This window comes from Passer montanus, unplaced genomic scaffold (assembly GCF_014805655.1).
Source record: "Passer montanus isolate IOZ18808 unplaced genomic scaffold, ASM1480565v1 scaffold29, whole genome shotgun sequence".
NCBI classification, from domain to species: Eukaryota; Metazoa; Chordata; class Aves; order Passeriformes; family Passeridae; genus Passer; species Passer montanus.
In genome coordinates this window covers 10,411,280-10,438,782 of record NW_024367596.1, presented here as the reverse complement: position 1 = coordinate 10,438,782, position 27,503 = coordinate 10,411,280, and the positions used below count along the sequence as shown (strand labels likewise).

At 46.6% G+C, this 27,503-nt stretch overlaps 1 protein-coding gene and 1 long non-coding RNA gene across 3 annotated transcripts in view; both read right to left on the bottom strand.

Moving 5' to 3' along the window:
• TP63 (tumor protein p63) overlaps positions 1–10,769 on the bottom strand; it is a 102,100-nt gene extending 91,331 nt beyond the window's left edge. Inside the window, exons 1-2 of one of the 2 annotated variants that reach the window (XM_039713576.1) lie at positions 10,630–10,769; positions 10,390–10,479 (exon numbers count right to left, since the gene is read on the bottom strand). The gene's annotated coding sequence lies outside the window, so the exon portion shown is untranslated. Of the gene's footprint in view, positions 1–10,389; positions 10,480–10,573 lie in introns of both variants that reach the window. The other variant, XM_039713575.1, reaches the window with a different exon arrangement.
• A 159-nt stretch (positions 10,770–10,928) lies between these two features.
• LOC120504176 overlaps positions 10,929–27,503 on the bottom strand; it is a 51,576-nt gene continuing 35,001 nt past the window's right edge. Inside the window, exons 2-3 of the long non-coding RNA XR_005627960.1 lie at positions 12,742–12,832; positions 10,929–11,052 (exon numbers count right to left, since the gene is read on the bottom strand). This is a non-coding gene — a long non-coding RNA (uncharacterized LOC120504176). The remainder of the gene's footprint in view (positions 11,053–12,741; positions 12,833–27,503) is intronic.

Sequence of the window (27,503 nt, the reverse complement as noted above, 5' to 3'; positions counted from 1 at the left end):
TCAGCAATCCACCAGCACTTGAGACTCTCTCCCCTAACTGTTTACCCTATTTTTTTCCTTCAGGATTTTGTTCAGCATCTTGTGAACTTTCCCAGACATCTCTTATCTCCCACTCAACTTTTGACACCCCCTTCTTATCCATCCTCAGAAGCTCAGCCATGGACATCCCCTCCTGTCTGCTCAGCCCTGACGCCCACTCTCTTTCTCAGCCCTGGCCAAGGTGAAGCACTGCCACAGCAATTCCCCCACCTGCCCACTGCAATTGGTGCTTTCTAGTCTGGGGTACAAGCTCTTCATAACCCGGAAAAGACCACTCAACCTGTGTGGAGAAGCCCAGAGTTAGAATGCAAACCTGGAGCTCAGGACACCCAAGCTCAACCCCCAGCCCCTGGGTAACCTGTCCAGCTTTGTTCTTCCATTCCTAAGATATAATCCCCAAGTTGGTAAAGCACATAAAGACTTGTTAACAATAGGTGTATCCCCAGGGAAACAAGACTTTCCAAATTTAGATAATAAAATAAAATGTAAATAATCAATTTTAAGAAATTCTTGAACCCAAAACCAATTAAAAACATTTGCATTATTTTGTGACTCACTTTTCCAGTCAATCCCTTTCCCAAGCCTATTGTAGTGGTGGTGAGAAGCAGTGCCCATCTGGAGAAGGAAGAGTCAGAGCTGCTGGACAGAGATGAAATCTTTTACTGCAGTAAGTGAGAAAGTCTTCTCAAAAGCAGCACAAGTGGAAAATCCAGGCCCAGCCCTCAAAATTCTGAGGTATTTTTGGTCCAAGTCCAAAAATAAGTGTTGTAAGAAAAACTTTACAGGCAAACTGTCTAGAAGCCACAAAACATTTGCAAGTCCCTTTAAAAAAAATAATAAATCTCTTTGGTCTAAGTAATAGGTATTATCTGCTCTATTTCAAATACCCAGCTGAGAACATGTATTTGGGTCTAACTTTTGAAGTTGATACAGGAGTTTTGTAGCCAGACAGCCCTGGCAGTTTCACAGCAGGATGAATGGAGGGATGCATCCTCCCCTCAGGAGAGGCGAGGACAAGCACAACTCTCTGCTGAGGCATCTCCTGATGGGCCAGTGCTGCCTCCAGCCCTGCTGCCACATGCCAGCCTCTGCTGCGCAGCTGCAGCTACAGCTGAAGACAGCAGAGACCAGTTTTTGTCTCTCTAATCCAAAATCACTCCATGGCCCACTCGTCCACCATCAATAATCTGCAGCAGGTGCCTGGGGGCACGTGGGGCAGTAGGAACTCAGACACCTCTGCTATTGCATTCTGCTGCACAGACGGGGAGACTCCTCATCTTTCCTGGAGGAGCAGTGTTTAAGTGCCCAAAGCAGCCTAAACCAGTTAGCCATATCCTTTCAGATAATCAGATATCTTCATCACTAGGGAATATTAAAAGAAGTAAAGCAACAGACCCAGAAATAAAAGTGGGCATGGTCATTTTCAGGAGCTGTCAGTCATGAGAAAAATACAGCTATAACAAGTCTTCATCACTACTCTTCTCCAGTGATTTTAGATATTTAATAAGGAAAATTGCAAACTTCTGGAAAGGCAGTGGCCAGAAGTCTCATCTTCCTGAGGCTTGCAAAATCAAATTCCCTCTTTTGAAATTTGGTCATTAGTATTTTTCCTGCTATCACAACATTTACCCAATAAAAATATCTACCTGATTTCACTGCTATTTTTTACAAGGAGCTTTCAGTATTTCCCACAGAAATGGGACTTTCTTAATTATTGTGTGCCAAACTTTTGCAGTGTTGAGTACAACCAGCATCTCTAAGTTTTCACTGTCTACTCCATCACACCAATACAGAGAACACAACACAGAATGAAAAAATTGCTTTATTCATTTATTTATTTATTTGCCTGAAAGAAACCCCCAGATGAAGGGTTAATCACAAGCATGGCTGGACCCCCAAACCAGGCGCCCTGCAAGGGAGATCTCTTTGAGTTCCTGGCTGCCCTGCTTGTAACTCAGGTGGAGGTTATGTGGTTCAAAGAGCAAAAGGCTGTGGCCCCGATGGCTCATGATGAGGTTGTAGCCCTGTAACATGCTCTGAGCACTGTCCAAAGCCTGGCATGCTGCCTGCAGCCTCCTCCCTGCTTGCACCATGTCACTGTCAGTAGTATTAAGGGCACATGGTCCCAAGGACAGTAACACACTCTGCCAAGAGTGGAGCTTCTTTTAAACTTGCTGAGATTTGAACTTATTTGACATGTGGAGGAGTCAGATCTTGCCTCTGCCAGGGTTGCCCCAACAGCTCCTGGGTTTTTTTGGCCAAGTGCTTGGTGTGCTGCAGCTGCAACCTCCAGGAAAGCAGTGGGCACCCCTGCATGCTGAGCAGCAGGTGCTGAGCTGCTGCTGTCCCAGTGCACACAGGACAGGCATTTCCCAAATTTGGCCACTGTGAGGAGGCAGCAGGGAGAGGACATCCCACATGGAATATCTCAGAATGGTCCCCCCCACCAAGAGGAAGCAGAGCAAGAGAAATCGTGCAGCCCACGCTGATTTTCAGCCCTGGGAAACTATGCATTGCAGGGCCTTTAGTCATATAAATATAGTGAGAGAGGAGAGGGACTGACAGGGACATTAAATATGTGCTTCTTTTTTAGAACAGGAGGCTTCTCAGACTGACTACTGCAAAAGGCTTGTGACATTTTATGTTGAGCCAGGTAAGGCACTTGGCTCCCTAAGGTGCCTACTCTTACAAAAACTGCTTCTGTCTTTAGTTACACAAACTCCTTATAAACTGCTCAGGGGACTTAAGTCTTTCTCACAAGCTTTCTCTCACAGGTTGAATTTTTTAAAAATATCAAATAAATCATCATGATAATACAGAAAGTCCCCAGAACTCTTCAGAAGCAGGAAACTGTAAACAGCAACATCCTGAGTTTCAGTAAATAATTAAAATGCAAAACAGAAACACCAGCAAAGCAGATGTTAGGTGCAGATTCCTGTAATATGAATTTCGTTGAAGCTCCCCAGCCAACCTGTGAATTCTGGTGTGTTTTGGATGGTAAGCATTAACTGCCGCTCCTCATCCTCGCCACCAGTGATACTCCTACAGGAAAAGGAGCTCTTCTGCTAAATACCATGTGGGCTGCATTTTTCAGTGTGTAGCAACTCTGTGGCAGGGCAGCTATTCCTGAGCCCAAGGGCAGAGAATCCTTCTCTCAAAAATAAGAGCACTTACAAAAACCTTTCTGTGTGTCACAAAATAGCTCCAAGACAGGGCAGATGAAGGACAAAGAATTAAGAGCAGATTATAGTCCTGGGAGACAGGAACAAATGAACTGTTTGTCAGGAACCCTGCTGGTGTGTAAGGGAATGCTACCTGGAGCACTCACAGGATCTTTGCTTTTGTAACTATGCCGGGTGCTAAGAAATTACAGGGTTGGCTCCCTATAATTTTATCAATACATTGCCACACCTAATGTGATTTATGATTTTTGCTTGTGATAATCTTAAAGCTGTAGCTGCTGTAGTGCTATGAATACATATAGCATCACCCTTTTCATCAAAAACAGGAATGATGCTTCCAGCCTGCATATTTTAAGATGAAAATTCATAAATATGAACAACCAAACTTGGAAAACTGTGTAAAGAAATTTTGGTTTTTTATGTAGAGAGTTTTTTAACCCTGCAGCATTTGATCACCTAATGCCCATGTTAACTCTCAAAGCCAGCTGAACTACAGTTTCCCACTTGTTGCCGCCACCCCATATACCCCACTGACAGCAATTCCAGCCATCCCACTGATATTTCCCCCTGCTCCTGCTCCCCAGACACTGCTGGCAACAAAAGCTGAGCCACTGCTGTTTGCAACATCCAGCTCACCAGCACAATTCAATCTTCCTTCCATGCATTTGTTCAGCCTGCAGTGACTTTTGTGCCTATCAACATTACTAAACCACACAGGCACTGAACCTCCCAGGGCAGGGTTTTGTAAGCAGGCTTATTTTTATGTTGCAAAGAACCTACTGAAGCCCTGATCACTTACTGCAGGGTTTCCCCCTTCTCACTTGGGGAGGTGGCTGTTCTCTTTATAGCTCCATGCACTAACTGAATTCCCCTTGCTTGTGTGTACTGGTATTTATCACATCAGACCACCTGTGGCATTTAAACACCTGATTAGAAATGACTCAGCAGCAAAATCCTGTGGGGAGGTGATCTGCTACACAGGAGTGATTGTAAACAGGCACCAAAAACTCCCAAGTAAGGCCTAAGAACAGACACAGATGTTTTCATGAAGCTCTCTGAGCTGATGTTATCTTTTATCAGCAGAGCTAGTCAAACCTCAGAAATCTATTACAGTAAAACATTTTCCTTCTGATCATTTCAGGGCTACAAAATTCATCATGGGCTACAAAATTTTAAGGTAAAAAGAAGTCAGAATTTGTATGGCAGTATAACCTCTGGCTCCCACCACCATGTCTGTGTTCCCAGGAAAGTTTTCACATAGATGCCAAACTAGCTTAGAGCCAGGCACCAAACTGAAAGCCAAGTCTCCTTGATTTCTCCTCATCCAAGCCTCTCCTTCCTCCCCTGTACTTTCACTCCTATTGAAATGTTTTTATGCAGAAGGCTGCAATACTCTTTTGGACACATGTTGAATGGCAGAGCGTTTTATTTTTCCCCAAATTGAAGCTGAGCCCTTTTGCTTTGTATCAGACCAGAAATCCTGGTGTTTGTTGAGAGGAACTTTTGCAAATTAACTTGTAGCAGAAGGTACAATGTAAATCAGCATGGAATTATAACATGTACCATGAACATTCTAAACACCTCTGAACAGATGAACTATTAAGAACTTGCTTTTTTAATTTCTTCGGGATTTTTGGAAGTTGGACAAGGCACTATAAATCAGGTATTATCTCCTCACAGTACAAAGGACCCCATGAAAGATTTCACATGTTCTCCTTGCAGTCCTTTGGGATTTGAGAAAAAAAAGGTTGGTTTGGTTCCACTTTAATCCTTTAAGCAGCACTAAAAGGACCTCCAAGCAGACAAGTATTTTCCTGAGAAGCCTAAACTGTTTTGAAGAGGAAAAAGTGCTGTCCTTGTCAGTGACTGTGGAGTAAAGAGGGTGCAGCAGAGACAGAATGGAGGATGGCAGCAGGGATAAGCAGACTTCAGGGGCTCTGCCAGGAAGAGAGAAGTGAAGAGGGTTTAATGTGCAACTCTTGAGTGCTGTTTTGCAAAGATTCTGTATTTTAAACCCATCTTCTGATGAGATTGCAGTACAAGAACAGGCCAGTGACCAAAGAACAGACCTCAAACATGAGATAAATGCCCTCCCCTCCTCACCATGCCTGATGAGGTGCTGGAGGCAGCTGGGAGGTCCCATGCTGGCATCCACTGTAGAGCTGCTCTGCAAATCCCTCCCGCCCAGGAGGCCAAGAGTTGTTTTGGCACATGGAATGCTGTCCTCTCATGTGCATCTGCCTCCAGCTGTGGTCCTTCCCCCATGGAATTTTTACCCGTGGTGGCAGCATAGCTGTGAATGTGACTGCAGGAGAGCTCACAAAGGCCAGAAACAAAAACTCACCTCTCTTCCTGCATGGAGCCAATTCTGCTCCTTCAGGAGTCATAAGCTGCCCTGAGCACACCACAAGCTGCTCAGAACAATTTCTGGACCCTCTCTGAGCCTCTGGAAGTACCTGCACTATCACTGGCTGTTTCTGCAAACAGATCTATACCAAGTCATGTGTCTTTCTTTACTTGACTTCAGGTTTTTCTGCCAACACAGCAAATTTGGGCTCCCATTACATAGGTGAAGGCAACTGAAATTTGTCCATTCTGTCATAGCAGGAGTTCAGCTATTCCTCAGCAATGCATAGAACGAGGAAAGGGAAGAATGCAAGGATTCTGCAGAGCCTGCACGTGGGATGAGATGCTCCTGTGGGACACAGCCCTGTGACAACTTTAGCAAATCTCTGTCACAATGTCACCCAGCTGACACCTGAGTGAAAGGATTACTCCAGCATTGATTCACAGCCATGAGGGGTGCAGCACTCTGCTGCCTGCAGCCAGCACGTTTTGCCTGGATCTGTCCCCTCCCAGCCCAAGGGACAGAAGCCTGCAGTGTCACTGGTGCCTTTGGCAGTGATGAGCACGGGGTACAGTGAGTTTCCACCCTTGTGCTGTGTTGCAGCATTGACCTTGGCCAGACTCCTATCAGATCATTGCAGTCCGTTCACCAGCCCTGTCTGATACCTGTGGGAACCAGTGAGGGAAGGTGAAGTGACACATGCAGTGCTCCTGATGAAAGATCTCTTTGAACCCTGGAGCTCTGGCTGCCTGGAACTATGCCCTGCTCACCAAAATCCACCCAGATACAGCACCCAACAGATGTTGTTTCCATGGGTCAAACACTCCCCTCTGTTCCAACTAATTTATAATACCCTCCTTAAGTAATTTCTTACAGTTTTCCTCATTGTTTTCTAAAAAACAGATCATTTTTTCTACATACCTGGCTGGGGGGTTTGTTTGATTTTTTGGTTTTAGCAACCTCCTCAAAACCCAGGACCATGTCTGAGAAATCAGGTTTCCAGCACAGATGCTGCAGAGAGCAGTGGTTTTCAGGGCTGTTCCTCTGTTATTAGCAAGAACTGGGAGGCTGGACTGTATCACATTGTGCTGAGAATACAAAGTGAGAAATGAAAGGAGAAAGAGCAGCCTGTGTGAGAGCCCTTTCATTCAAAAGGGAAGAGTGAGCCACGGTGAACACCTTCAAAACAGCAATGATGTGAAATCCTGAGGGCACCAATTAGCCTGGGCATGGGGAGAAGGAGGAGCAGCCAGGCAGGACTACAGTCCAGTGCACCAGCAGGTGCATTCCCAACAGCCCCCAAAGAAGAGGGCTCCTGGGTAAAACACAGCCTAATGACCATTATTTCCAAGAACACAAGTAACTTATCTGTAAACATCACTCCCCCAACCAGGCATTAGCTGAAAAAAAAGCAGCTTTGGGGAGAGATACTAATTACATAGCTCTCAACAGCTGGACTTTGATCATAATTACAGTGCCTTTTTCATCTTACATTAGTGGCTTTCAGCTGCAGCTAGGTGGGCATTTCTTGGAAGGTGGAAATCCCGCCTGTTTCAGATAATCAGCTCTTTTTATGACTCAGAGCTGACCTGGGTTTTCTGCAGCAGAGGATGAGCTCCCACGGTACCATTCCTGGGGGTCAGTGGCCTGGCACTCCAGTGCAGGTGCTTCTGTTGTTACAGCAGCACTTCCAAAGTCCCAAAACCAGGGCACTGAGTGTGCATATTCCTGATTCCAAGTGTTTCCCTTTACAGGGGAAGTAGAAGGAGAAAGGCTTTGAGGTCTGCTGAATTTTAGCATCTCTCAGCTCTTTCTATTCAAGAAGAAGAAAGATGGGCAGACTCAGGATACACCTGTCCAAACAACCTCACTTCAGTCACAACCTACATTTGCATCCTTCACTTCTGCAAAAGGATGTACATCCCCATCTCAGCACCCACAGTTCCTTTGCCCCTCTGTCAGCTGGGCTGCAGCTCCAGCACTGAGCTCCAGCACACAGCCATGAGTGGGTTTGTGAAGGAGGAGGCTGTGACCTGTCACCCAGCTGAGTTCCCTACGATTTTTTTGTGATGCTTTGCTTTGATACCCACATTTACAAATAATTTAATAGCCTAAATGAGGGAGCTAGCCTATTGAGACAGAGGCTGAAGTGGCTTAAACAATCACACACAGCACAGATTCTGGGCACTCAGCTGTTTTTCCTCATCTGCAGCACTGAATTGCTGTGTTCTATGGATATATCCTTTCACAGTGGTGTGTGAAATAACAGGCATAAGGCACATGAGCATCATAAAGGTAGATTAGCTGATGGTCCTCGGTGTGCTCTGTGTTCACCTCTTGACAGAGGAAATGTTTTATCTTGCTCCCACGTGTCCTCCTGCTGGACACCCCCAAACTGAAGAGATAAGTAGATGAAGCAACAGCAGAGGGTAAATCAAAGCCACAAATCTTAGAGTTAACTGGGATTTATAACTGCTTCCCCCTCCACACTGAATTACAGGGAAATCTGTGTGGCATGCATACCCTCCCACCAGTTTAATAGGGTTTAAAACACTTTTCACTATTGGTTTTTTGGCAGCATACCTCAATGTTATCAGTTTGCTGGTTAGATAATTACTAGATGTAATTTTAAAGTTGCAAAGAAGTGCACTGGTATTAGCTAAATGCAGTATTTTGGCCACATCAAAGCAGAAGTGTTTCAAACTGTGTAAAATAAATGCAATTCTGAAACTACTGAATTTTGTTAAAGCAGTCAGAAATGTCACATAACACATCATGAATATGCAGCCAGTGGAGCTTAAAGATGAAGACCATCTATGTCTCAGACTGAGAAAAGTATCTTTGGGATAATCTTTGAGCTGATTTTGACCTGTGGCAGAGCACAGTCACTAACAATTGAACAAATGCCACTCTTGGCTCATGTAAACAGACATGCATAACAGCTGAGACATGTTGTTACTCTAAGCTACATCTCAAACAGGTTTTATGACTGAGGGGTGTCACAAATTCTATCTCTCCTGAGGCTTCCCACACTGCAATGGTCACTTAAAAAGTCATCATGCTGCTAAGGCATGTGGAGAGGAGCAGCATTTCTACTGTAAGGCCTGACTCGCTGGATGAGGCAGATTTTTAGGGGTTGAAAGGCTTATTTAAAAAATTCTACCAAATACAGCCAATGGATTCATTTTGTGTTTAATTCATGCTCCAGCTGATTTTTTTGCCTGAGCCACAGCACCAGTTTTCAGAACCTGTTATTTGGGCTGAGGTGGGATACAAACTGACAGGAGTTGACAGGTTGGGAAGCTGTCCCAGAGCTCAGGTACACTTCCCAGTGCACCTTCTCACTTTCCAACGTCAGGGGTTTTTCCCTTTTTTCCCTTTTCTTCATTTTCAGTTTTGGAATTTGCCTGGCTGGGGCTTCCAGCCGTGGAAACATTAATGTGCTGAAGACTGCACTGCTGCCAGCCCAAATGCACCTTGCTCTGGTACTGCTTTCTCCTGGCCACAGGCACATCCCCGCCGGGCTCAGCGGGGCTGGGTGGATTTGCAGGAGGTCAGAGCGTGGCTGCATGTGCCTGGCCAGCCCTGGGCTCGTGTTGTGGAAGGTCTCCCTGGGGAATCCAATACCCCCGGCTTCATTCCATCTTCCTGTGCCACGGCAGCGCGGCCAAGGACCGTGCGCTATTTCCCAGCCTCTCTCCTTTCCCTCTGCTGGCCCCAAACGCGGCCCCTCCTCGCTGCCAGGTCTCCACTCTCCTCCCCAGGACCTTCACACAGCAGTGGCACCAAACACCCGAATTAGGGGGGAGGAAAAGCCCCCACAAACCTTGTAACAAAGTGCAACAGCGGGGAAAAAACCCAGAGATCACAAAGCTGCCTGCAATGCCATGGGCTGGTGATGGTGGCCAAGCCCTTTCTCCAACACAGAGCCATGCAGCAGGGTACACTTCCCCAGCACCCTGTGGAGGATGCAGAGTTAACTATTAACTCTTCCAGGGATTAATGCCTCAGTGAGACACCAGCCAGGGCTTTTACAAAACACAGACAGAAACCAGTCTTATAAAGCAGCTCAACAAGTGACTGTGCCCAGAGGATTCACCTCTCCGAACTTTACGACTGGAAAAATACCATCTACATGTCATTTGCATGCTTAAATATAGTATCTTCTATTGGGAGAAACAAACAAACCGACAATGTGATACTGTGACACCTCGTGTGGACATGCTCTTTTATCTACTGGAAAATTATAAAACTCGGCATAACAACAAAGCTAAAATAAGAGTGGTTGTCAAGCTCTGACTCCGGCTGTTAGACAGAAGGAAAAAATATTCCTGGAAAATTGCTCTCTCTTAGAAGGCAGTTTTTTCTTCTCTGAATCTTTTGAATTAAATATTTATCCTTTAAATTTCAAAATCTCAGGGCTCAATAGTTCAGCTCATATCATTCCCAGGAGTTTTTTCACTTAAAGAAACAAACAAACACACAACAGAAACCTAAAGCCATTCCTGTACCACCCAAAGCACAGTGTAACCTTCTGCTCCAAAACACCAGGGAAAGATACTATCAGCCTTTGTCTTATTTATCATATATTTTTTTTCCCCTCTAATGCCAAAGAGGAAAAGGGGATATCTTAAACGGATGCCTATAATTAAACAGTAACCTGTTAGAAAGCCAAAAATAATAATAAGCTCCACTGAGCATGAAGAGAGCGGCACATTTTTTCCGCGTGCAGCCCAGCTGCCGACAGCAGGAAAGTTAACAATTACAGGGGAGACCGCGATGGAAGCGGCGATAGCGGGGTTACGTCACGCTCACACTCACCGCGGGATGCAGGGATCAGGGTAGTACGGCAAGGTGGTGAAAGGTGCTGCTTCAAAATTCATTTCCTTCCAGCCCCTCCTTGGGGACAAACTGAAATAAAATAAATAAATAGATATAAAGCCAGCGGGCTAAAAGCAATAAGGTCAAGTGGTACACGAGGTACAACTTTAGAGATTTATTTTACACTTGCGGATGGGTGGGATCTGCCAGGGGCTTGGCCAATGGGATTCGTCCAGTTACCCGAGCATCACCACCACTCCCTCCTCGCCAGCTGGGCATCTTCTGCACAGATATTTTCCCCTCCTCTCAACATCCTTAATAAACTTTGGTGTACGCTGGCCACACTTGTTGTTGGGAGCTCATCTGGGGCTTCTCTGAACTTCTGATCTCGCCGGTCATTGGTTGCCTTCCCGCCTGACTTCACAGTTTAATTTTGGCAGCTCTTGCAATTTTACAAACTGCTGTGGCCGCTGGTCATCCTCGTCTCCAGATGGCTGGAGTTTCCTCTGCTGGGTGCAGCGCCTGTGCTGAATTTCATCCTACTTTAAAAGCTTCCCTTGTCAGCTCTGGGGTTAGTACCTGCTTGTAGCTGCCTGGGGAAATTTTCGGTCTGCCTCCCACCATACACAGTTCACACAATCTGTTGTGGTCACAGTTTCAAAACTGAATGACAAAATACGGGGAAATTCCTCAATTAAAAATAACTTTTTTTAAACTTTTGTCTCTCTGCCTCCCCTTCCTGCCCTCCTCCCTGCAAGAAAGTTATCAGATATATTTGTTAATCTTTCCCTTTATACCTTTTCATTTTTTTCCAAAAAAGTGGGATGATACAGAAGTCTTGCATTGTTCTGGTGCCCTCCAAATAACATATACATTTTACACATTAAAAAACCCCCAAAATTTTCAATTATTTTGAGGAGAAAGTAAAAGTAAGAAAATAGAAATCACATCTTTTTCAGGCACTAAAGCTTAGAGAAACAAGAGTGAAATCCACCAAAACAAACTACCAAAGATGAAAAGCAGATCTGATTTTCCTGAAGAAGCATGAAAGGAAGAAAGGATGGCTTTAATTCTCTCTCTACCACCTCTTTCTTTTTTTCTTCTCTCTTTTGAGTCACACAGAAAATCATTCAGGAAAGCAACCTGTTTTGTCCCCCTGTTTTTTCCCCCTCCATGATTTATCCAAATAGTACAGGCTGTAAACCTATCCTGGTTTTGTGGGTTTGGAGAATGAATGAAATATGAATCAGGAGCTAAATTAAAATGGATTCCAGCAGGAAAAAAATAGCACCCACATATCTGTGCACCAGAGGGATTGCATCTTCAGGCAGACCTATACATTTGTGTGGACAGGAGAAGTGTAAGGGACTGCCCTATAGCTCACCTATAGTGCATAGTTTGTGTCAGCACAAATTCCAGCCACCCCTGGAGCAAAAGTCAGGAGTTCTCTGAGATGGCAGCAATTGCCTCTTATTTTTCCCCTCTGTTTTCCTTGTAGGAAATGTTGGTTCGAAGAATGTCACGTGGAAACATTTTCTTTGCTGCCTGTGCCAGGGTGGCAGGAGAGCTATTTCAGACTTGACATTCTCCACCCACACTCAGCCTGATAGTTTCTAACATCTGTGAATTGTGAATCCTGTAAACTCGCAGGGCTGATCCCCGGCCAAGTCCAAGCAGCTTTCACTAAGTGGCACTCACCAAGGAAGAGAGGCTGGAAGTGAAGGATATGTTTATTAACTGGAGTTAAGGGCTCCCTACTGCTGGACACTGCTTCCCTGCCTGGCCCGTGGAAGAACTGTAATATCAAATACCTTTTCTCTCTTAGGCTGAACCCTGGAATAAACATCAAACCTTTTAGCTTGTCTTATTGGGGAAGAGGTATGGGAATCTCCAAATCTGCTAGGGAGGAGAGGGAAAGATTCACAGCAGGGTTTGCACATACACAGAGAAGCCCAGGGAGAGCTTCAGAGTGGCTGCATCTTCTCCTGCTGCTGAAATTGGGGCTGTGGGCAAATACCTCCAGGGAATGGGCAAGGAGGGCCACACCAACTCATGGTCCACACTGCCAGCTGGTTTCAGTCTAGGCCTTGAGCATCTACCCTTAAGCACAGACACAGCATGGAAGTGCTTTCCCTGCCCAGACCATTTGAGCAAGAGCTTGGGTTCATGCTCTCATACTCCAGGACGTGGTTTCAATCTGCACCCATGGATGTGGGCATGGATAACCAACCATGCACACAGGCAGCAGCCTGGGCTCTGGACACACTGCTGAGACCTCATGCTTGCTCCTGGAGAAATACCAGAAGCTAGTTGGATTTAATCTACCATGCCCATGGCAGGATTAGCTGGTACCTCCTCAAGCCTGACTTCATGGAAGAGTGGCCATGCGTTGTGTGCTCTCCAAACAGCCTGGAAAAGTTTGTCTCTCCTCATAGGTTTCATCCTAAAAGGCAAAAGAAACGTCATGAGAAAAGTGCTGTTCTTGTGAAACCCTGCTCCACCTACTTCTTCTTCATGGGAGCTGGAGAAGAGTCTCTCCCAGAATGTCCTGGGTGCAGTGGCCAATGCTTTGGGAGCAGGGAGTAACTCCCACCTGGAGACAGACTCTCTTCTGATTTTGGCCAGCCTCCTCATCCAGCACATGTCCAGATCACACATCCCCAGGGCTTTGTGAAGTAAAACTGGCAGCTCCTGACATTGCTGCTGCTGGGCTGGCCCCTGTCTCCAAGGGTGGAGCTGCCCTTGGTTTTACACTGCCTTAGCTCTGCACAGCCTTGGTACCCCAGGCACAGTAAATACAAGTCTGTTACAACCCAAACCCCCAATCCTGTGGATCCTGTTTGCAGTGCTGAACACATCTTGCAGTGCTGCAGTTAAGAAGCGGTAGTCTCCAGCTAGCAATTTAGAGCAAAAGAATAACTTCTCCTGAAAAAAATTAAAAAAATAAAAAAAGCAGCACCACATAATTCTGATGAGAAATAGTGGTCTGTAGCAGGGCTGTCTTCTCACTCACAAGGCACTGATGAGAGACATTTCTAGCCAGGACATTTCCACAAAAACTTCAAAAGGGGCCACCTAAGACCTGTGCCACCCCTCATGCCAGGGGTTGGGTAAATGCAAATTGCTCATGATTTGGTTTTCTTTGGCAGTGCACACATCAGCTTTTCCTGGAGAACTGGACATTTTCAGCCTCCCACAGAGATCTGGACATGTTCTGAGGTACCTCAGAATGCCTTTTTCTTTAACTAACTGGAAAACAGAGCCATGGAAACCCACTTGCAGTAGTGTACAAAAGCCCCCTGCAAAAGCCAGCAAGTGTCCTGATTTCTCTCCTGCAACCCAAACAGCCTTCGTCCCTCCTGCTCACAGCCACACAGCTATGGGTTGATGGAGAAGGAATTTGGGCAGAGATATTGAGCAGTGCAGTGAGGCTGCATGCAGCTCCTCTCAGCTGCATAGCACAGTCAGCAGTGGAAACACAAGCACAGGGTGTGTGCCTGTGTGAATTGCCAGTGCCCCGTGCATAGCTGGGAGGCTCTCGGGGCTCCCTGGTATTTGGCCAAGTTCATTTGCACTGCCTTAAAGGAAACCTACTAGGAGATGGAGCCCGAGATGTTTGAGAATTGGGATTTCAGAGGAGGGGGGGTCTGAGTACATGAGGACTAGTAAACTTCATTTAGGAAGAAATTTAGGGAGAAATTCTTTACTTTAAGAAGAAATTATTTGCAGTGTGGGTGGTGAGGCAGTGGAACAGGTTGCCCAGAGAAGCTGTGGACAGCCCATCCCTGCAAGCATTCAAGTCCAGGATGGAGCTGTGAGCGACCTGTTCAAGTGGGAATGTCCCTTCCTCGCAGCAAGGAGCTTGGAACCGGCTGACCTTCAAGGTCCCTTCCAACCCAAACCAGTCCACAGCTCTGTGACCCTGTGAGCACAGGCGAGGGGGAGCTTTTGACAGTGGCAGATCCCGAGAGGAAAAGGGGCTGGTGTCACCCTGGGCGCTCGCTGCCGCTCGGGCACGCGTCCCGCAGCGAGCGGGGCCGTGTCTGGACAGGGATTTACAGCCGGGCCCGGGGCTGGCGGCAGGCAGCGCACCAAGCATGTGTGTAGGTGGGCAGGAATGCGGTGCCCCGCTCCGCTCCGCCGCTTCCACGTCTGCGGCAGACAAACAGCCAGGAAACAGCTGTGGGACACTCTCCCGTTACCCCTCCGTGCACCCTCTCTCCGCTCAAGCTGCGGCTGAAATGACCGGGAGATTATCTCGGAGCAGAGGCAAACATTTATATCCCGGGAGGAGGCTGCGGGGGATTTGTGGTGGTCCCCGCACCGCCACCCAAGGTCAGGATGCCTGAGCAGCCCCGCTCCTGAAAAGGGCACAAGGGAGAGGCAGCTTCCTGACATCCCTGAGCCTCCCGCCCTGTTCCGTGGCTCGGGGACCTCTGAACCACTTGGAGCTGAAGAAGACAGGAAGATGCTTTGCTCTGAGCCACCTTTGCAACTGCTGGCTTCAGGATTTGCCTGCAATCAGACCCGCCCTTTGTGCCAGGGGATGAAACGATTCATTCACAGCTCGGGGTTTCCAGGGGAGTGGCTGTGGTCCTTTGTTGGTTTGGTTGGGTTTTTTTGTTTTCTGGTTTATTTGGTTCTTTTTTTTTTTTTTTTTGTTAAATTATAATTAATTTCTTTTAAGAGCAAGAAGTCTGTGCGATATTTGGGGATTTTTTTTTTCATTAGAAAAAGCTGAAGAGAATCAAATCATTCCCTCCTACCATCAATGAAATGTTTTTAGGTTGGCTATCCAAGGGAACAGAAAGCCGCATCAGCATGCCTTTTGAGCAGATTTTTCAATTTTTAACTAAATATTAGGGATGTTTAAAGGTTTCAAAGGAATTAAAGTTTTAGGAGTTTCATGAACAGAAGTAAGAAAAGACAGCTCTTCAGTAACTCCAGTGAAGAAAAAGAGGAAAGAAGAGTATGACTGTCACAGGATCTGGAGGATGTACCCAAATGCTGTGATAGTAGGGGAAAAGCTTCCTTAAGAATTCAGATTTTTGCCTCCAGCTAATTTCTGATCCCACTGCTTCAGAAGTGTCAAATTTCTGGCTTTTTTCCAAGCCTTCCCCTCTGCACCTTCCATACTGAGAGACAAGGGATGGGGAGGAGAGCAAACTTAAAAAATAAATTAATAAATAAAACCACCACAATTCCACACACGATCCTGCCCATTCCCCCAGCACTTTTGTGCCCAGTGCAAACACCAAGCAGTAAAGAAGGGCACTCACACCCCAGGCCCCCTGTGCTGGCACTGCCCTCCCTGGGGAGCACAGAGCTGCTGGTGGGGCCTGAGGGACTGAGCCCAGGCAGCAGCTCCCCACATCTGTGCAACATCTGGGCAGGTCATGCCTGATCACCGATGGCCAGGTGTGGCCCAGGACTGATGACAATGCCCTGGGCCAGCAGTCCAGCACAACCCTACAGGCACATCTGGAGAGAAGATGGCAAAGGTGTCTCAATGCACCACTCCCCACATCCTTCTCCTGCTAAACCTGGACATCTCAGAGCCAACAACTGTGGACTTTAAAATACACACCAGCTTCAAGCTCCCTGTGAATACCACACACCTGGAGCTCTGCACAATCCTCATGCTGGCCATCAGCTGCTGAGGCAGGGTTAGGAGGAAACAAAGTTCCAGCCCTGCTCAACAGGACAATAGGAACTGCTTTCAGAGCTGTCTGGCTGCCTTTGGTGTCTCCTGTGTCACATCTGTAGTGTCAGAGCATCATCCACTCACAGCAAAGGTCAGTATAGCTTGGTGTTTTCCTTTGCAGGGATAACAGATACTTTCATGAGGCACAAACCATTTCCTGAGTCTTTGTCCCCAGGATCTTGCCTCAGCAGGAGATCAGATGACAGGGGCTGGAAGACTGACCACCTCAGAGGGGAAAAGCTCAAGTCTTCCATGCTCTCATCCCTCACCATCATCTGCTTTGTAGTTTTTTCAGGGCATGCCCTAGTTCTCTGCCTGAGCAATCCTGAAACTATCAATACTTTTAAGTAACCCAGAGCAGTTACAACAGGAGTTTCCCATCGCCTCCCTTTCTACTCCAACCCCACAGCTTCTAGCAAAGCACTTTTTACTCTTTTCCTGTTCTCCCACATGCTTATGGAGACTTCCAGCTCCCATGGGACACTGAGTGGCATCCTTTGTTTCCTCTAGGCTTTCCCATCTTCCAAGTCCCAGAGCAGAGACTGGTTCTAGGAGAAAGCCCAGAGCACCCATCTCAGCAGGTTAATTCACTTGTGCTCTGGGCTGCCTGGAAATGCCAACTCCTTGTGTTTCCATGGGATCAGGCCAAGCCAAAAAGCTTGCCTGAGGCTGGCCTCACTTCTAATCCATCAGCCTTGTATCTCACTGACCCCCCATCAAGGTCCTCAGAGCTGTAGTTTCCTATGTCACAGTCTGTTGGTTAAGCCTCAGTACAGCCATGGATGTCCCCTCTCCTGGAGACATTCCCACCACTGAGGGCCACACTGTGTCTTCTTTCTCCAAACGTCAGGGCAGCAGAAAGTTTTTGACCCTTGTTTTCAAGCTGGAAGGAGATGGCATAGGAGCAGACTTGAAGCTGAACATTTGTTTTGGAAGCTGCAGTCTCCATTTTCTCCCCTTTCAGGAGTCATCAAACAAAGCTAACTATAAGGGTAATAGCACCAGCAAAGAGCAGATGTGAGCACTGGAGAGGTTTCTTTCTACTGTTACTAAGAACCAGGGCACTTTTCCCTAAGAAGAGGGAGCAGAGTGAAACAGGTCTAAGAGACCAAATTTGGAATGTTGCTCCATCTGCCTTGCCAAGCCTTATGGTTATTCAGGCACAGGTGAAGAAGGAAAAACACAGAGCAGCGACTACAGTGACAAATCAGAAGCAAGGTTCTCTCTCAGCTCTGGTCCCAGAAGAGCCTGCCCTGTCCTCGAGAGCTGGCAGGCCACTGTGCAACTCCCACGGGAAACTCCTGCCACCCGAGGCAGGAGGGAGGGAATTTCCCTGCCTGACGTCAGCTGTGCCACATCTCCAGGCGTTCCGAGACACAGCGGGGCCACAGCCCGGTCTAAGGCGGGTCTGGAGGCCAGAGCACCCCAGGACAGGTGGCAACACCCTGCCGTGGGGTCAGGATTGCATATCAAAGGGGTGGCAGGGGCTGTGTAGGTGGAAGGCTTGGTCTCCCCATTCAGCTGCCGCACGACATGTCTGGCATTCTGGCAAGAGCTGCGCCACAAATACACACGGTGTCATCACACCCTGGAGGGTCAAGCCCAGGTTGGGGACAGGAACCTCAGTGACCACATCCCTTGTGGGTGAAGGTCTGCCCCAGCCCTGCTGTGCAGTGGAGGGGGTGGGAAGGAGGGCAGGGCTGGGAGCTCCCTGCTATTTCCCATCAGTTTTGTAAGCCCAGACTCACGCTCATCCTCTCACCACAGACCCATCCCAGAGTTTTCTCACGCTCTGCTCATATCTTCCAGGTGTTCACATCAGAAGCTGCAGAGGCTGGTTCATGGAATTCCAAGGGTATCAGCTTCTGAAGTGCTGGTGACAGGCAGCAGCACCAGCCCTGCAGCAAATGACAGAAGAGGCTTCCCCTACGTGAAGCAAAGCAAAAGATTTGCTGAATCAAGTTGTCTGTGTGGAGAGATTGACTCAGAGAGAAAGTTCCTAACAAGGAGAGCATTTACTGTCAGCCTCGATGGAAGATACAGAAATGCAGTAAACCAAGTTTATTGCTGCATCACTCATCTTTCACAGCCTCTGACTCTTCCTTGTGAGTCAGAGCTGAGCTGAATTGTAGCAATGTCATGTTGCTGCTATCAACCCTGCTGTTCCTGCACCTTCCCATCTCCTGCCTGCTCTGCAGAAGTAGAAACCTCTCTGCCCTTTTGGCAGCTGCAGAAAATAAATCCTCAATGCAAAATCATCGGTCTCAAAAGAATTTCTCATTTCCAAACAGGATACAACAAAAACTCACTGCTTGGCTGGCAGAGCTCTAGTTCCCAGCATTAAGGCTATGTCTCTCCTGCAAGCCAAGGTGCAAGCACAGCTCCTGCAGGCATACCTGAACTAATGGGATTAAAGCCAGTTCAAGAACAGTAGCAATTAAAACAAAAATCCCTAAAGCATTAACCACCAGCGATGGAAGCCCTGGTTGCAAACCTGCACATCCTCTGCTAAAGCCTGCACTTCCACTCCCCTGCCAGCAGTACCCAGCTCACCATTAAGGTGGGTGTGTTCCCATAGGTAGTAATTTCCCTCCTGTCTGTGCTGGAGATAGAGCCCAAGAATGCCTGCAGTTAGGGGCACAGGTCCTTTTCCAGGCTTACAGTTTGAAAAACACTAGGGGTGGGATGTGCTTAACTCTGCTAGTTGGTCCATCCTCCTCAGGATGGAGCACAAAATCCACTTAATCAGTGACAGTACAGTACATGGGCATAAAATAAAGAGTTTGGTGTTAAGTTAATAAAACCTTCTTTCTTGTTTCAGAGCAAAGCTGAGGAAAGCTGAAGAGCCAGTGTTTCATGTCTTTGTGGAGAAGATAACAACTAAAAGAGAGTCTCTTGCATTACCCCCATCCTTGTGCTTTGATGTTAATAACCATACATGCATCCCTGAAAAAAAACAAAGCCTCATATGTGATATAATCAAATCTTAGCACCTCAGTTTTTCCAAAGTGAAACAATTTCTGCTGTGACTCAGCCTAAGCACGTCATACTTTGCACCCTTGTAGTAGGCAAAAGATAACTCCCTGTCCCAAACTCCCAACTCAGCCTTCAGCTCTTCAAACCAGGGTAATTTTCCCACGGCCACGGGATGGCAGAAGCCAGTATTGCTCATCCTTGGGAGGTGAAGCTGCCAGAAGTGACACCATCGGTACAGAGGTACCCACACACAGGCAATCCTACATTTGAGAAGCCCAGTCCCTCCTCCTGAGGGGATCAAATCTCCCCCAGGCAGCAACACTGTGGGCAGGCTGAGAACCAACAGCTGGTTTTGAACAATCAGAGCAATCAGCCTCTTAAAAACCTCGGCAATGCTGCCTGACCCGAGACAGCACCTTGCAGGAAAGGGAGTTATTGGGAGTGCGCGTAACAGTGCCATCTGGTGATCCCTGTCCTCTGGTGATCCTTGTCACTGGGGATCCCTGCCACCGGGATCCCTGTCCTCTGATGATCCTTGTCATTGGGGATCCCTGCCACCGGGATCCCTCCGCATAGCATTAACTCCTGGTACCAACATGCTCCACAGACCCCTTACTGCCAAGTCTCACTGCTGTTGCCTGATGGGGTAACAGGTCAAAAACACTCCAGAGCAGGGATAAGGGTGAAGGAGGGTGCTTTTTGTTCTCCCTGCTTTCCTGGAAAGTCCTGCAGGCATGAGTTTTAGAGAAACTGAGCTAGGTCCCTCTATTCTCCATCCTATTGCTGTCCATCAAAAAGCTGCATGAGCCAAATCCTGCCTTTCATGGTGACCATTAACTTTCCATATCTTTTTCCAGGGGCCTGTTGCAGATTCACTTAGAGACCATGGTCTGTGTGGGTGTGAAAGCAGAGGTCAGCTCTGTCTTGCAGGACTACACTACCCTTGAAGAACAAGGGTATTTTAACCCCTAGGTCCACATTAGAGACAAGTGAAGAGATGGGAAATATTCCTGCTTTTTTTTTTTTTTTTGGTTGTGGTTTTGATTTTATTTATTTGATTTTTTTAAATTATTTTTTTTCCTAAGTCATCCTGCAGGCATGAGTTTTAGAGAAACTGAGCTAGGTCCCTCTATTCTCCATCCTATTGCTGTCCATCAAAAAGCTGCATGAGCCAAATCCTGCCTTTCATGGTGACCATTAACTTTCCATATCTTTTTCCAGGGGCCTGTTGCAGATTCACTTAGAGACCATGGTCTGTGTGGGTGTGAAAGCAGAGGTCAGCTCTGTCTTGCAGGACTACACTACCCTTGAAGAACAAGGGTATTTTAACCCCTAGGTCCACATTAGAGAAAAGTGAAGAGATGGGAAATATTCCTGCCTTTTTTTTTTTTGTGGTGGTTTTGATTTTATTTTTTTTTTCGTAAGTCACCCTTCTTAAAAGTAGGGCTCCAAAGCATGGCACAAGCTGGTCAAACAACATCAGTTCAGAAATCTTAACTCCACCTGCCTCCTGCTCAAGGATTCCCAGCAATAACTCCACTAATTCTAGCATCTCTCACTAGTCCTGTGGAGTCCAGACAGAATACACACAACTCCTGCACCAAAATCTGCAATAGCTTAAGACAGCACTGAGAGACAACCAAAATGCAAGGGATGCTGATTTGCCACTGAGCAGTCATGGGCTGTCTGCATGCCTACAATCCACAATAAATATCAAATAACTGTTTGATACATTCCTTGTTCCCTTCATGCTCACTATCAAAGAGGTGCCAACCCAGGTCCTCCAGGGAAGGTTCTGAAAGAGCAGTGGCCACTCAAGGCTGATGACAGCTTTGAGAAAAACCTGTCACTTAACAGTGCTCTTTCCAGCCTGCTGCACAGGAAGGAGGGGACACCTGTCAAACCTCTCAGGCAGCTGTAGCCCCAGCAAGTGCATCATTAATGGACCAATGGATGTCCCCATATCCCAGGGAGATACAGGTGAATCTTTCCAGTAATTCTTCTCAGAAGATGAGGAAGGAGAATGCTCATAAGGTTTTTTCTCAGATATTTTCTCCAGTCTCAGGAATGGTCCAGAACTGTTCACGTTCTCCTTCTGGGAGAGCTGGCTTCACATACCTCTGGCAGGATGTATTATAGACCTCCCTCTGCTCTAATAAGAGTAGGGTGCAAAAAAACAACCCCAAACATATAAACCATTTCCAGAGTCTGCAAAGCTCACAGTAATACCACTTGGTATTTCTTTGCCTGATGCTAACTCTTAATCTGGTCTGCCTCTCAGGAAATAAGAGCTTATTCAATTGCTTCCAATTCTCCTGTCATGAGGTCTCCACTTGAAAGTGGTGTTAAATGTGATTTAAATGATATTTCTGAAAGCTCCTTCTAAAACAGATTTATAAATAAAATATGTTCCTGTCTAAGAGCACCTAAGTAATGCCACTCTCCAAATACCTTAACCTGAAGCATTGGCAATCAATGACTAGGTAGACAGGTTTTAAGAAAGTCTCTTCTAAAACGAATTGCAACATGCCAATTCTGTGCTGTTAAAACAATTCACATGCCTTTTTCACACATGATTTCAAGCCACTAAGGTAAGCAAGACCACACAATATAACTTAATACATAGCAATCAAAAATTTCCACACCATCCTCTAATATAAAGCCATGTCCCTATGTAATAAGTGATGCAACAGACTTTCCCTGAAGTCCCAGTTCCTACAATTGAAGCTTAAGCCCAGCAAAGAAAGAATTAAAATTCTTTGGTTGCTGCTGAATCACCGGCTGCATTGGGTTATTTTCCTGTGCATTAGACTTTAATTATAAGCAAGCTTTAGCCATCTGTTCTACTCCCTAATTACAGATGCAACAAATATTTCACAATCCCAACCGTTAAAAGAGATCTAAGAAAGCTCCATCTATGGTGTGCAAAGTTGGCTTCACTGGGGCCCTCTGCACTCCTTTTTTGAGCACTGGGGAAGAGGAGGGGATCCTCTGCACATGAAGAAGGTCCTGTTATTAACTGAGACCTTTGCTATGTCACACCTCTTGCAAGGAGTGTAAACTTCCCTGTGCCAGGGCACAGAGGGCCACGGCAGAGCTACGTGCTGGTGGCCTCTAACCCAGATGTTCCTGTCCCACAAGGGCTTGAAAGAAAGATGAGCAATTCAGAACAGCTGATGCATCAGCAGTTACAGCATTGGGAAAGGACTCTGACATAAATTCTGGGGTTTTTTTGGCATGGATGCTAAAGGTGCCCAGCTCCTGGCTCCTCTTGCTGCGGCTGTTCTCACACCACATGCATCCTACTAGGGTAAGTCCCTGCAAGAGTTTCAGCTTTATCACTTCATGGGCCAGTTTCTCATCCACATGAAGAAAGGTGGGACTTCAGACATCATACTGTGCTCAGCAGCACCTGAAGACAAATCCCCCATTGTGTTCCATGCTGCTGCAACAATAATTATCCCAGCAGAGACGAGGGTTGGATGAAGACATGATAGCACCCCAACCATCCAGAGCAGCACATCTGGCCTAGCTGGGAGCCTGGTTACCCCCTCTCCCTGCACAGCTGGGGCTGGCTCTCTGTGCCCATAGGCTGTTGGATAGCCCAGGAAGAGAAGCTTGCTGCAGACTCTGGAGCCTCTCACTCACCTTCCCCACAGCTCTGCTCAGTGTCACAAGACATTTCTGCAGTGGCCTGAGCTGCCACCACCACTCTGCCCTGTCCTGAACCCTGCCCTGTCCAGAGCCTCAAGCACACTCGTAGCTGTAGGGTTGTGCTTGTGCCTCCACCAACCACCTGGACAACTGCCCAGTGTTTTGTAATTGCACACGCCGCCCTGACCTCAGCAACCCCTTCACCAGTCATAGTCAGATGCCTGGTGAGCTCCAGAGCTGTTATTCATCACAAAAAGATTTGGTTTCACAGCAGCTGCCTGCAACTGCGTCCGTGCCCAGTTGTGGAGAGGAGGGCACGTCCTCTCCAGGTACATGCCATGGGCTACTTTTTGTTTGTGTGCATGTCTGGGGAAAGCACAGACAAAGAGGATAGGAGAAGAAAAGGTTGAATTCACAGAGCTGAACTGTGAATGTTTATATTTGTTAGTGTACCAGAAAGAATATAGCTTTTTAGACAGAAGAGAAAGCTAAGAAAGGATAGAGTAAGCTCATACAGTTTCCATGGTGGGATTTCACATAATTATATTTAAATTATCTCATCTTCTGCATCCACACTAAGTTTTCAAATGATATCCAGTGGTTGCTCACCACAATTATAGGTAAGACCCTCTTTACATTTCTAACATTTAGGTATACGCCCAGACTTTCACTCTGAATGTAAAGCTAAATTGAATTTTTAAAAAGTAATCAACCAACACTCCTCTGCTGTGCTTTGACAAGGACCCAAAACCACCACGTTTCTTGTGGTTTTCTTCTAAAATCATTATGACAGGGCTGAGTGGAATCACGAGGCAGGTTTGCTGAGTGGTTTGGTTCTGAGAATATAATAGAGTCCAGAGTCAAAGTATTTATCTCTGACATCAGGGCAAGGGATCACAGTGTTTCTGTGGGTATTCATAACCATGTGCTTGCATGTCCTAGCCTCTGGGTGATTATATATCACACAAGGTGATAACATGCACACTGAGAATAACCCTGCAGGAGACACCATGCATGAAAAGAAGCCACTCTCCATGATGACTTCCTTGAAGCTGGTCCTAGAGCCAGAAAATCCTGCTCTGTCGTTCTAGTTCAACTTTAGGCCATAAGGAAAGCAACAGCAGAATAATATCAGTTGCTTCAGCCTCAAGGAAGAAGCAGAACAAAGTCTAGCATTCTCCAAAGACTCCTAAAGCTCTCCAGAATCATATGTGGAGTTATGCCCTTGGGCGAAGCAACGTCTTATTTATCTCTGCAAAGACCCTGAAAACTGGTGTCTTCCCTTTCTACCACAGAGGTCTGTTTGATTTGGACTTTGATGTTCCATTCAAGAATCATTTGAGAAATGACCAGAGCCAAGAGAAGCCCATGGTTGAGAGTGCAACATGAAGTTCAAAACCAAAATATAAGCATCAGAGGTTTAAATGACCCAAAAACAATATAAACAGGACACATGGATCCAGGTCTGGGCTGAAACTGTCCTTATTCTAGTCATAAAAGAATTCTTACTGGCTTAAGTAAGGTTTTTGCCACTGGGATATTGTTTCAGTTTAATTAACAGGCTCCAGTTGTATCTTTCCCTTTTTTTGTGTTTTCTCACTTTTCATGCCCTGGGGTGTGCTCAGCAAGCAAGCAGCCTGGGGAACAGGTATGCAGAAATCCCTCTCAGCACAGGAGTCAGAGCTGTGAGCAGCTTTCCCTGTGCTGAGGGTGACATGGACACTGTGAGCAAATGCCTGTGAGGAAGCCAGATGAGGGGATCTGCTTAAGGAGGTTAAATAACTCACTGTGGCATTTTTCAAGAACTAAGTTAAAAGGATAAAAACCTGCTTTTCTTCCCACACATGATCAATTTTGTTGAATATGATTTCTGTCCCTGATCTTCCTTTGCTGCCCCCCTGAGCCAGCCAGTTCTGTACTGCAAAGCCCAAGAGAGGAGGAAGCAGCACAGTGGAAGGCAGGAGGCCAAACAGGAGCTGCGTGCTTGGAGTCAGATGCATGTTCTTACTCACAAATATAGCACAAATTCTTAATCAAACCCCTGGATTTTCCCCACCCACCACCCCATGTTCACTGAACATCCCAAGCAATAAATTCAACACGTCACTCTGGGAGATGAAGTTATGCTCCCTGCATAGCAAGGACAGCTGCACTGCACCGAGGATACACTCACAATGTACAATTATATTGATTTTGGCTGATCTCAACACTGTTGACCTCAAGATGTGTGATGCCAGATGAAAACTAGTGGTGAGAAATCTGGATGGATCAAATACTAGATTCTGTAGACAAATTTGCCATGTCTGTGAGATATGTATGTTGAGCTGTCCTGCTGCTCCCTGGGCAGACCCATGGCAAGCTCAGCCCCAGACAGGTAAGATCCAGCTCAGGACCCAAAGCTGTGCAGTTATTTGAGTCTGGCAGAGACCCCAGACCAATATACCCAGCACCAGCATGGCCATGGCTCAGCCTAGTGCTGGCTTTGGTCCAGGCCAGACAGGGGCTCACATCTGTCTGCAAACGCTGCATTGCCACCCTCTCCATCCAGCCAGGTCTGATCCCACAGGGCTCTGTGCCCATCATCTCAGTTCAGAACAGCCATAGGCTGTAGGAGAAACTCCTGCACGTCACAGTGGTCAAGAACTGTGCAAGCCAGGCTGGGGAAGCCATTCAGCAGATTCAGGCTGTCCTTAGGTAGTGCAGCTGACCAAAAGCAAGTTATTTGCAGGTAAACAAGTCATCCTGCTTGCAGCAGCAGAAAGCATCACAAATATGCAAGTTACAGTAACTTTCCAGAAAAGGAGAGGCAGGAATAGGTGGAGACCTGCTCGGAGGTGATTAAATGGGCAGAGTCATATGCCCTAACCACAGTGCACCTGCTCTCAGGCTCTCCTGCTCCAGCCCTCGGCACCCTCCTGCCCTGCCACATCAATGCAAGCCCAGTGCACCTCTCCGTGCCTGAGGCAGCTCAGGAATTCCCAGCAGTGCAGGAACAGGAGCAGGGAGAGGGGCAGAGCTGGGATAGGGAGCTGGAAAGGGTAAGAGAAAGAGCAAAGAGCCCTGTGGTCACTGCTTGTTTGCCACGTGGAAAGGATCAAAGGAAGGGCAGCCCCTTTCTGCAAACATCCCCTACCCTGCAAGAGCCATATGGGCAAGGTTTCCTGCAGCAGGCACACAGCTGGTGTGGCCACCAGCATGGCTTTCTTGGGCTCCAATGTCAATGGAATGGAGAGCAACTTTGCCAGGACACCTTGCATTTTGGCAGCCAGCTAAAACAGGCTACTGCCTGTGGTTAGAGAGTGCCCTGCAGGCAAGAGCACCAGATGCCTCTTGTGGGGAATTTCTGAAGAAAACCCAAGAGGTTTGGACCATCTAAAAGTGTAGAAAGAGGTTCATAAGCGTAGGAAAAAATTAATGACTCTGTCAGGGACTAGGAAAGCAGCCCTTAAGCAATGAAAGATAAAAATCATGATTTTAGCAAACTGTATTCAGCACAGACAGACCCCAGCAGAGATGATAGACAGGAGTCCCAAAATTAAGGCTTTAGGGATTCTCTGATGATGTGTTTGAGTACAGGTCTCCTCCAAAGTTGAATATGCAGCTGTAGAAACTGGGGTTGACAGAAATGGTTTAACAGTGCATTCCCTGTTTGTGCTACAAGTCTGAAATACGTGGCATTCTGGAGCAGCCCACTGGAAGAGGTTTTGGTACAATCTTGGAAAGACATTGGAACATGAGAATGGATCTCCAAAAATATGGATGGGAGGAAAAAATAAGAAATCAGCTTAGAGATGTGGCACGGTGGTATCCTGACAGAGACACACTCTCATTGCCTTAGCTTCCATGTATTGTTCTATGTATTGTCAATATGAACTATTCCTTTTCTTTCTGATAAAGTTGGGCGACCAAGAAGTACTTTTTTTTTTTTTTTGATTACTGGGTTGAGCTGAGGTCAGAAGTTTTTGCACATACGCTGTATCAATGGCTTGAACTGATAATACAGCCATGATCTGGTACCAACCCACAGCCTTCAAAGACTGAGCTTTTGCAACAAAGAACATGTGCACATGGAAGAAAACTCTTCTGGATGTTACCTGGTTTCCTAGCAGACCCATACAGATGTACATCCCAGGTATAGATGATGCACATAAATGTGCAGTGAGGTAGAAAAGAGAGCCCACAAAATAGTCAGGACAAGGATGGTTCTCAGAAAAATCAAAGTTGTTCTCATCTGTGTGCTAACTCAGCTGCCAGTGACCATGAACTTCTGTCTTGAGCATCACAAATGAAAAAAGATTCATAAAGGACACGCTAAGAAATGCTGGGCTCAAACACCAAGTTTGCTTTCTAATGGAAATGACCTGCTAGATATTGAACATTGTGGGTTATTTTGCTGGTTCCAATGGGGAACAAGTCACACAAGATTAATTCATAAACATCAGAACTCAAAATATTAATTCTTGGCTTGCAAATGAATGTCACTTCAATTAAGGAGATGCTGCCTTGTGTTTGCAAACACTGGAGCCCCTGAGGCTTTTATGGGCATGAGGATCAAAACAGCCAAGCTGTTCTGATCCAGTGCAGTGGTACACACAGCACCACTACAAATGAAAGAAAAAGACAAAAAAATCTCCTTCTCCAAGAACCAGGCAGCTAAATATTGTGGTGTGACCATGCTACTCTGGTAGAACCAGATGAGGATAAACCACATGAAAGACAACTTGTCCACACTGGAAAGCCAGCTGGAGCTGGTGTTGAAAAATGCTGTCACCTGCCACTC